Source organism: Aptenodytes forsteri, unplaced genomic scaffold, assembly GCF_000699145.1.
Source record: "Aptenodytes forsteri isolate BGI_AS27 unplaced genomic scaffold, ASM69914v1 Scaffold66, whole genome shotgun sequence".
NCBI lineage: Eukaryota > Metazoa > Chordata > Aves > Sphenisciformes > Spheniscidae > Aptenodytes > Aptenodytes forsteri.
Genome location: NW_008795131.1, coordinates 3,311,374 through 3,322,235, shown reverse-complemented (window position 1 = coordinate 3,322,235; position 10,862 = coordinate 3,311,374). Strand labels below are relative to the sequence as shown.

General features: G+C 40.5%; 1 protein-coding gene across 7 annotated transcripts in view; it reads left to right on the top strand.

Moving 5' to 3' along the window:
* Window positions 1-10,862, top strand: part of BCAS3 (BCAS3, microtubule associated cell migration factor) — a 386,307-nt gene that overhangs the window by 131,319 nt on the left and 244,126 nt on the right. The window lies entirely within an intron of this gene.

Here is a 10,862-nt window from a genome sequence, read left to right as displayed (position 1 = left end):
ATGGAGTGAAAGAAGTGGGTGGTATATTTTGGATAATTTCTGAACTGGAAGGAAAAGACCCATTCCCTTCAGATAAGTAGGGAAGTAGACTGATAAATTCTGTCACAAGGGAAGTTCATGTCTGTACATAAAGTGTTTTAGAAGTGGGCTTTTGTAAACAGTGTAGATCTGAGACTGGGGCAAATGTATGGTTGCCGTTATATTTGAAAAAGGAGTTGCGAATATTCCAGACAAATTGAAAATTGAAGGAGACTGACATCAGAAGGGAATTGCAGTTCTTGAGATACGAAGTGTAAAAATATATGACTGAGTGATTTAGCACAGCAAATGCCATAGCAGTGGTCAAAGCAAGCTGTTTCAGAAAGATTGTGGGTAGGCAGGCGGAGGGGAAGTAATAGGTAGTGCACAGGAGACCGCGATGTCAAAGACGGATCGCGAGGTGAAAGGAAGGTGGAAGGCAGAGAGGAGTTGGATTACCACAGATGTGAGCGTCCCACTGAAGTTTTCCTGTCAAGATGGATGATTTCAGTCTTGGTAACATCAAATTTCTATAGGGTCAAGTGTTGATGTGTCAGAGGCATGTACTGAGGGAGTCCAAGGAGAAGTGGTAACTGGATTTTTAAGTGTTTCTCTGAAAATGACTTAATAAAATGACATTTTGGGATTCTATTGTTATTTCAATTGTTCTCTCGATTACTTCCTCTTAATTTACTGTAAAACGATGTTTTTCCATCTGCAAATCTCACCAGTTAACCAGGCATATAAAAGACAAGCTAGTGTATCTCCTTCTCGTACATCGTGAGTAATAAAGCCATCCTGCAGGTTATGCATCGCTTTTGATAGGGTTTTGCAGTTCTCGCCAATTGGAAATTGATAAATAGCGATATTAGTGATGCAGAAGAAGGAACGTGCTCAACTGCTTTATGGCTTCTCAGGATGCTTTATGTGTCTGTGCAGAGGACTAGATACACTTGTACACAGCTGAACAGTGTTTTAAGGAGAAATGAGTGTGATCAGCATAAAAGCAGTCACTAAGATTGAGCTTTGAAATAACAAGCCAGCTGAGAAGAGTTGGTCGCTGAAGGAGTGATGCAGGAAAGGTTTTCTGAATGGCGTTCATGTCCAAAGCACAAAAGGGGAAAGGCTGGGATTAGGTCGGGAGAAGAGAGGTCTAGTATAGGGGAGACAGTGTGGTCCAGAAATTTGTCGGTGGGTCAAGGAATGTAAGTGGCTTGAGGGAGCTGTGATCAGTGAAATGACAAAAAGTAGCTTTGCTCACCTGATACAGGCCTGTAATATGTTTGATCAGAAGGTGAGAAAGTAGAATCTAGAGTTTTTCAAGAGACCGTATCAGCTAAAGGAGGAGGTTTAAGTATTGAGGGTGTTGTATGATAAGTAAGGTTTGGCATGAAGGAAGGTCAAAGCATGTGAAGCTCTGTGTTAGTAACCAGTGAGGGAAAGGAATGGGACAAGAGCTGGTGGGAACAATCATTTTATCTGATGGACCTGCTGAGTTCAAGCCCAAATACCTTCTGCTTCCCCTGGCGGTGGGTATTCTGGGGCACAGCCACTGCCGCTGTTGCAAGGGAATCCAGGGCAGACCCCTCGTGCCTGTAGTCTGAATCAGGTTCCCTGTGTATATGATTGGTGATTGATTATGCAGTAAAGGGGTGCTGCTCTTGTTGTCTTTTTTCAGTTTATTATTCTTAAGTAAGGCATTTAAATCAAGTGTGCATTTTTGGTAGTCTGAAAAATGTAAACACTTTATGGAAAGAAACGTAAGCATTAAGATTGGAAATAAAATATACTTGTATCTGTTAAAAGGTTTATCTTTACCCTTAAATATGCTGATTGGGCTTATTCTTTTTGCTTAGTCTTTGCGGGCTGTTAAAATCAGTTACTTTTTCCCATCTCAAGGAAATGCATCTTTGACACTTCTCATGACCTGAGTCACGATGCTGTCACAGAGCCAGAAAACATCCTTAACGGTCATGGGTAAAAGAGCAGAGCTGCCGAGGGTGTGTGGTGGGTGGAAGAGGGAGAGAGATTGCTATGGTTTACTTCAGTTCCTATTCTATGGGTGTTTCAGACAAGCCATTTATTATAATTATCCATGGATATTATTATCAAGTTCTCATATGCAGTGGTTCTCAAGGCACTTTTTTTTTTCCACATAACTTGGGATAAATACTGTGTATTCAACCTGGATTGATTTCAGATGCTAAAATATTTGTGCTAATTGTTGCAGCTAGAGCAAGGGAAAATAAGGCATAGGTAAAAAGGTGGTGGGGAAGCAACAAATGCATTAACGTGTAGTTTGTTGTCAATACTAAATTCTAATAAACTAAGCCCTTTGGGTAAGGGGCTGCTATTAAACTTTCCCTATCTCCTCACCCAACACAGCTGCATACAGAGGTGTCCTTCAGAAATTCCCAGGCCAGTCATTCGCAGTTTCTAAGACAAGCTGACCAGATTTTCTGACTGTGTTGTCCCAATACAAAAAAATTAAGTTTGTAAAGATGATTTTATTGTGTATCATTTGGAAGAGAAGTCCAGACACCCAAATTCTCTAAAGTTCACAATGCTGAAGCGTCTCGGAGTCATCCCGGAAAGAAGGCTTTGAGTTCAAAACTGTGTTGATATGAATTATGATTGATAGACATGACAAGGGGCAGTAATAGTGCATACTTGTTTTCTCAAGCGCTTCATCATTCACCAGCAGACAGTGTTAGTAAAATTCCCATGTGCAAGAAATTGGAGTAATAGGGTCTTTAGGCAGTGCCGAGAAGCTGCCTGTATGATAACCTTATTAGTGGAGTGTTAAGTCTGAGCTCACATAGTCCTTTCCTCAGAAGAGTTTGCAAACTCAAGTCCAGTGCTGTCGTAGCTACAGCCACAGCTTCTGGTCCAGAGCGTGCTTGTGGCCACGCGTTGGGGAGGATGGGCAAGTGGACCTTCACATTTGTTTGCAAAATATTCCATAGCTATACCCATAGTAGTTACGAGAAACTAATCTTGCAGTCTTTTAATCTGTGAAGAGTTGAAGGTGCAAGGTATGGATGGAAATAGGATGGCAACGTCTGGACCCCTTCCTGCCTGTGGCTGGCCTTTACTGGAGATGACCTAAGAGCAGAAGGGCCAGTTTGGCTGATTTTGCTGGTAACCACCATCTGGAGCAAACCAGCTGAAGTGTTGCTGCTGCTGCTGCTTTATGGCTATGCAGAGCCTGGAGCCAACAGCTGGCAATCAACTTTTGTTGTTGTTTTTACTTCAAGGAGAGTTTTGCCCATAAATGGACTCGAGCTTTGCACCGACAATATTTTTAGTTAAATAAATCCTGAAAGATGATTATTAGGCAAGGCTTGTGTGTGTGGTGGTGGAGGGGTTGTTTTCTAAGGAAATGCTTCAAGGCACCTTCACTGTGCAGCTCTTTGAGGAACTTTAGCACAGCAAACTGCTATCTGTACAAAATGAGGAGGGGAAACGGCAAGGGAAGAAGCAGACGTTTGTTTCAGATTTTCAAGGAGATATTTTTTACACAAGGCAGTTAACACTATGGGTGTCCTCTCAGCTCCTGGTGAGAGGTGCCATGGGGCCCAGGACATTGTCACGACAGAGGTGGCTTCCTCTCCTTTTTGACTCCTCTGGACTGTCAATGTAATTTCTTTTCCATGCAGGAAAGGAAGAAATACGCATGGAGGTAGGCAAAATGGCTAGCCGTACCTCACTAATTGTAGAAGTAAATAACAGGTTCAAATCCCAGCTTGAGGTTTGAACTGTTCTTTCATAATCCATCTTTGGCCAGGTAGAGAGAACGGGCAGCAAAGGGGTCACGGCAGTTCCTTCTCTCTTCTGGCCTTTGCCAAGGACAAGAGGAGATTTTCAGGTATCAGTGGGACGCTTTATAACTGAGGGACAAAGTTTTTGAAACTGAAGATAGTAGAAGAAAGAGAAACTTCAGAAGGAGGAAAGGAGTATTATGAGGCCATGTTCAGATTTTGAGTGGATGACGCTGACGAGCAGTTGGAAGAGCTGAAGTTCAAGGAGCTCGGGTGAGAGGGCAGCGGACTCTGTCTCATCAGTGGCTGAGACACTTGGACTGACGCTTGCATGTCTCGGCAGAGCATTCTGACTTACGAGTTCGCCTGTCACCATCACATGCCTTGCCTGGATGCAAATAGAGAGAAAGTTCTGCTTTCTTAGGATAATCATGAGATTTAGTGCAGCTGTGTTTCAAAAGGTTCAATATCAAGTGGTTTTAAACATTATGAAAACCACCGGCTGCATTATTTTCTCCCATCCATTTCAATGGAATCAAGTTAGTGATAGGTTTTGGACTTGCACCAGTTTAGCTGAGAGAAAAATTTGCTCTAAGTAGCTAGATCATGTGTGCATACATGCTGTGGCTAATACATAATATTCTTTCTTTAACTGGTCTGATTGTACTGGAAATATTGAGGGTTAGGGTGTGAAATGAGGCTAAATTTGGTAGGATACAATTCAAGGAAATTGCAATGTAACTTTAATTTAGAAGCGATCATTAACTAAAATAATTAGTTTCCTGACTTCTTCTAGGAACATGTGTAACATTTTGCAAAGAAAGATAAAACACGTTTGACTGAATAAATCAAAACGTAAAAGAAAAAGCCCGCTTTGGCAGTAATTAGCACTCGTGGTATTGAGTGTGTTTCTCAGGACGCTATTGAGTTTGTCTGTCAAGCTCTTCCAAACGACTTCTGCGAGCCAGCATTGCTTCCGCAGCGTTCTCTATTCAGGTCACAAGGCAGTGTTTCTCACCAGGGCGCTGCTGTTTCCTCTTCCGACTGTAGTAGATTACAGATTATACTGGAACATGTCTGAGAAAAGGTCAGAAACAAGGGTGAAAGTCTTGGAACTGAAGCTGGGAAGCTTTCCATTCTCATCCGGGAAACTTTTTGTATTGAATAAAAAGCAAAGCAAAATAAACCACCATATCCATGACACTTCTGTTTTTCCTGCTATTTTCTGTCTGCCAGTTAGAAAGGATTTTATTTCCCTTGCATTACATGCCTAGTGAGTATTTAGTTGAGGAATCTTCAGTGTTACACTAAACAGAAATAATGGCCAAACACAGTTCATTTTCTTACAGCTCGGCCTCCACATGATTGCATAGCCTCGAGTTACTGTGGATTTATTTATCAAATTAAAGATGTTTATATGTAGTGTTAATGTCAGCAGACTACGTGGTGCGCTTTGAAATGTAGTCTGTTAAATACTGTAAGATATAAAAGCTAACAAGTGGGTTTTGAATTTCAATGACACTGCATTACTAAGCTTTTTGTACTGGAGTAATGGAAGAAAAATGAAAGAAATCAACATAGAATTTTATTATGAGGCTGCGAGGTGCTTGATACCACTTTAGTTTTTCATGTAAAGTGTATAGAGAAACTAAAATCCTTATGATCATTACGTTCCTACCACAAAAACTGTCTGGGCCAAGTCCCGTTTGCTTTGCTCACCAACGGGGTGGAATTTCTCTATGCGAAAGAGGATCCCACAACACTTGAACGAGGAGACATGCCGTATGCAATCGAAACTGGTGGGGGAAATTTAATGGGTAAAATGGTTTCATTTCAGTTTGGTGGTAAGTTGATATTTGCATCCCTTAGGTGTTAGGGCGTAGTTTTGGTTTTGGGCTCGGTTGTGGATTACTGAGCTCCCTTTCCATCTGACGGGCTGAGGCCGTCGCCTGCGTGCAGGGCTGGGATCCGTGGTAGAGATGTAGTAGAGCGAGGTTTGAATCGGGCAAGAAGCGATTTGGTTGCATTAACGTGGTACTATGCGTGGACTAAGGAGAAGGGCAAAGCAACAGTAGAGCTATCAGCGGGGCTGCATCAACAGAATTCTTTCAGTACCCAATAAAGTCTCTTTGCGTAACACTGGCTGCACTGTGCTGTATTCGCAGATGAGCTCCTTGGGGCTGGCGGGAATACATCTGCCCTGCTGCATTTCGGTGTGTATTTATGTCATGAGTAGCTGCAAAAATCAGGATGTTTTTCTTCCTCTTTCCTCAAAGATGATCTCTGACAGTAGTGCCCTGAAGTACTCCATTCAAATGCTGACCAATTTGAAATCTGGCCTGAATTCATCAAGGCTCTTAGTTGATCAGAAGAGGACAAGTTTACTGTATTAATTGCTTTCAGCTATTGGATGTGTTTTATACAGTGTTACAAGCTAGCAAGTCTAGCATGTTTTCCCCGAAGTACAGCTTTCCTTTCATATCCAAAAATATATTTTGAAAACTTAGAAACGTGTGACTTGATCAAATGTTTAAACCTCACGTTCATGCCTTAAGAGTATTTTATAGGTTTAACAATAATTGTAAACAAAACAATCGTAAATAAAAATTGTAGCCATCAGTAACTTCACATTGCAATGACGAAGGTACATGGATAGTGGCAAGTGACTCCTCCGTGTAGCTGTGAAGCGGGAGGTGTTGCGGCCGGGCCGCCGGCCGTGGGCTGCGGTGAGGAGGGTGGAGGCGAGGGCGAAGCAGCGGGGACATGAGCCCGGCCGGGCCTTACCTGGGAGCTGCTCCTGATGTCTTTTCCACAGATGTCCAGCTTTGTCAAAAACCAGTAAATCTTGTGAAGTTTATTTTCCTTATAGCATCTGTGTTTTATAATGGTGCTTTTAATTTGTTTTTTCTTTGTCTGCTGGGATTTCTTTTGTCCGGCACTTTCAGGCCTCCCTTTTTTTCTCGGTGGAAGTGAGTCTGTTAATGATGGCTGGTTTGGGAATATACCCCGGCCAGGCCAGCACGGCAGCCTCTCCCTCCGTCCGACAACAAAGCCCATTGTTGTTTTCTTTCTTCACTTTTATCCTCAACTTAATCCATTTTTCCTTTGAGTATTTGTGGAACAAAATGTCTGGAAAAGTGTGGCTCAGATTTGGGGTGGATGATATGATGGCAGTTTTGTTGCAGACTTTCAGCATACAGGTATGAAGGCAGAACTAACTGACCGTATTTTCCGTGTTTCAGTAGGCAACATTTATCTAATATGATGCTGCACTTGTAAATAAACTTCTGCTGTCAGACTACCAGAGCCACGACATCCTTGGCTTTTTGCAAGTCCCCTAGTAAAATTAATGAGAGATTTACCAGCAGCTTAAATTGAGAGATAAGACTTTTTTTTCTTTTGTTTTTCTCCAGTGGAAGTCCAAAAGGCTGAATTGGGATTAACTGTAGGAGTTTTTTGGACTTGGGTTTAGCTATGGTCAGGAATTTGGACCTTGAGTCTGTAATATTTCAGTGAAAATAACGCAAGTGCTTCCTTTCGCGTCCATCCTGAGCTGTGGCCCAAGCTGGAGAGGGCGTGCAGGCAAATGGGAGGATGCGTATGGGGAAAATAAACCTTAGCCTAAACTGGCTTTAATGTATTCCGTGCACAGCTCTTGAACTGTCATCTGAAAATGTCTTTTGTGGCAGCCCGTGGAAAGACAGGTATTTGACCAAAAGGACTTGCCTTGCATGGGGTCCTCAGTGCCGTTAAGCTCACACTCTGGGTGATTACCAAGGGAAGGTGCCTCATTGCTCGGGATGCTCTGCTGGAAATGTTCAGACTGATTCTTGAGAGGGCATGTTTGCCATGAAATTGTGATGATGACAATTAATTTTCTCTAAATTAATTGCAATAGAAAGCATTCCTTGAATAGTCAATAGGATGTGATTTGTGTGTAGCTGTCAGTATACCACCAAGCTAGCATTGAAAGTTAAATTGTCAGTGCTAAGTGAAACTACTTTATTTGAAGCTATACTTCCAGGGTTTTATTCTTTATTAATATACATATTTCCTTACAAGAATGAATATATACTGTCCACATGTGGCAAGGTAATTTGAGTACAGGATTCTGCTGTATGAAAAAGGTTTGATATTTCTAGCAGACTTAAACTTTGTCTTATTTGTTGCTTGTCCTTTGACAGTGAATCAACAACTGCTTGAGCTGTAGAAATAATGTTGATGCTTGACTGCATTCTTTGTGCTCTTTTGGCCTGATACGGCAGTCCTGTGCACACACAACTCCCATTTACTGCAGGAGGAGTTTCCTACTTCAAAGGGCTGGAGGAATGGAGAGTGACTTTGTCAAATTTCTGGATGGGTACAACAGCACACCATAAAATTATGGGGTTTTAAAATGACTTATTAAACATAATGTGTGACACTGTTTTGTTCCAGTGAAATTCAGAATGCACAATACAGCTTTTGCTGAGTGCTTAGGAAAGGAACAGCCGTAGTCATAAGAGTGCATTTACTGGATCCCCAAGTTAAGGGGGCTGTGCAGTTAAGACGACAGACATGTACCCCTCTGATAGGTCTGAGGCAACATACAATGAAGATAAAACAGTATAGAACATTTCCATCCTAAAAATAGCTAAAAATAATTCTGTGAAAACAAAAGCAAATATTTTTACTTTTTCTATTAAGCACAGTTTTCTTTAACTTTACTCATCCGCACCATCTTAATATTATTGTAGTCAGATTTTCAAGAAAAACTTTACTGTTGGAATTAATTTGTCTCCTTTTTGTAGCATTCCAACTTCTAATTTTTGACTTGTATCACTTTTAATTACATTTATTTGCAGTTAAGCAACTGAACGTTGCTGCAGAAAATATAGATTGGCAGGCAATAGTTATTGGGATAGACATTAGGTATTTGCAGCTTTTTCATTTGTCATAGCTGAATTTTTTTATCATGTTTGTGCTGTGAAGTGCTGTGCGTTATGAGCTCTGGTTGAGTTAATTTTCTATTGACGTTTGTGTACATCAGGTTAAGCTATACATTTAAAAATTAAATCCTTGACCTCTGAATGTTTGGGTTGTTTTTTTTCCCAAAGAATCATCATCTTAGATTTTGGTCCCATTCAGCATCTCTTTTACACATTTTCAGTTCTCTCTGTATTAGTTTAGTAATTTTTTTGTTTACTTTATGTTTTCTTTTCTTATGTGTGAGCCTAAAAATTTGTAGGATGTTGTTGCTACAATTAATTAAAAAACTCCTAAGTGATGTCTTAATCCTGCAGTTTTCTGAGTATCCTTAGCTGCCTTGGGATTCCTCGACTTGTGTGAAAATAAAGCAGCTCATCCTTGTGTAGGAAGGACGCCTGTAAATGCCTCATTTCTCTGCATGCAAATATTCTATTGAATCAACTGAAGGTTTTGCATATGGAAAACTACATGATGTTGGGAGCGGAGGGCACTGAGTAATTAAATGTGCCTTGAGAGAGAGAGGACTGTTACAACACAGTCACTTGGTTCAGTAGTTCATAGTTAATCATTATATTCCTAACAAGTAAAAGAAAACAAATTACAGACATTTGGAGCCCCCTCTGTAGATACCGTCGCTGTTTGCTGCGTAGCATGCAGTTGCTCGTGATGAATATAGGAGAGCAAAACACTTTCAGAGGGGCTTTGATTACATGCAACAGTAACTAATTAGACAATAACGCAGAAAACTATTCATACTCCTTTCTACAAGAACCAAGAATGCATTGTGAAACTAATCTTAAAAAAATTAATTGCATCTCAGTCTTAATTTAAAACTGAGCTGGTTTTTTTTTTTCCCTTTCCTGTTTCTTTTTATTCCAAGTTGGTGCAGGAAAATTGCTATTAATGAAATCTGCTCTCTGGGACTTCAATAAGCTTGTTATTCATTAAAGCCTTGCTATTTCTCTTAAAAATGTATTGACCAATGTTCAGGCCAGATACTTAACACAAAATACACTTTGTAATTTCATCATTTTTGTTATTGTGCTTTTCTAAGATGCAGAGGTCTATGGACTTTGTAGAAAAAAAACAAAACCCCTAAGCTTACAGTTATATAGTATTAAAAGAAGGGTAAAGGAAGCATTGAGTGTCTTTAAGATGATGAGACATTCATTAAGATTTTTCCGCCTTCCTTTTCCTATTTTCAATCCATCTGAAGTACCATTAAAGCTTTTCAGGCAGCTTCCTGCGAGAAACCCTTTTCTGTGCTGTTTTTCTTCCTTGAAAAAAGGTGGCTGCTCTTCAGTCAGATTGTATGGATTTGGCCTGGGATTTGTATAATATCTGTGTAGAATGCATCGGTTGTTTAGGAACCTAATTCCCAATATGGCTCCCTTTTGATTAAGAACAAAGCCAGCGTTTCACAGCATTATAGGAACACAGAAAAACAAGTTAATGATCTAAACCTTTTAATTCATGGTTGCTTGTCTATTTAAAGTACTTTTGATTCTGTTATAAACAGACTGGCCCCTTTTTTGTTTAACTTCTTTCTTTGGTTTCTTCACATTTCTTTCTTTACTGTCCATGAAATTTGTAGCTAGTTTCCTTTTCTAGCTGAAGAATGAAAGGTTGTGACTACAGAATGATACAGAAGGTAAGAAAGCGTATCTAAACTGGGCGTATATCCAGCACAGACCTCTTTGAAACAAGCTAAATTTAGGGTTGTTGGGATTTTTTTGTTATGTTTTCCCCTTCCTTTTTTTGACTACCTACGTTTTGTTTTCTTCTTCTTCTTCTGTTTTGAATGAATATAAAGTTTGTTACTTTTTTGATACTTTCTTGATTTTTACATGTAGTTTGGCATGGCTTTATTTTGTGTAGTTATTTGTTATTTTCCTCCGGTCTTAGATCACCAGATTACTATTATGTGTGCTTTTATCTGTAGAGACAACAAAAGCGACCTTTTCAGGACTTTCAATTACCAACACTCTATGTGGTACTTTAGGAAAATAGTTCCCTTCCAGAACATTCTCCCCCCCCCCCCCCCCCCCCCCCGCCGACTCTTCCTCTCCCTTTACGCAGCTGCCGTCATATTCTCGCCTTTGCCGCCTTCCAGTG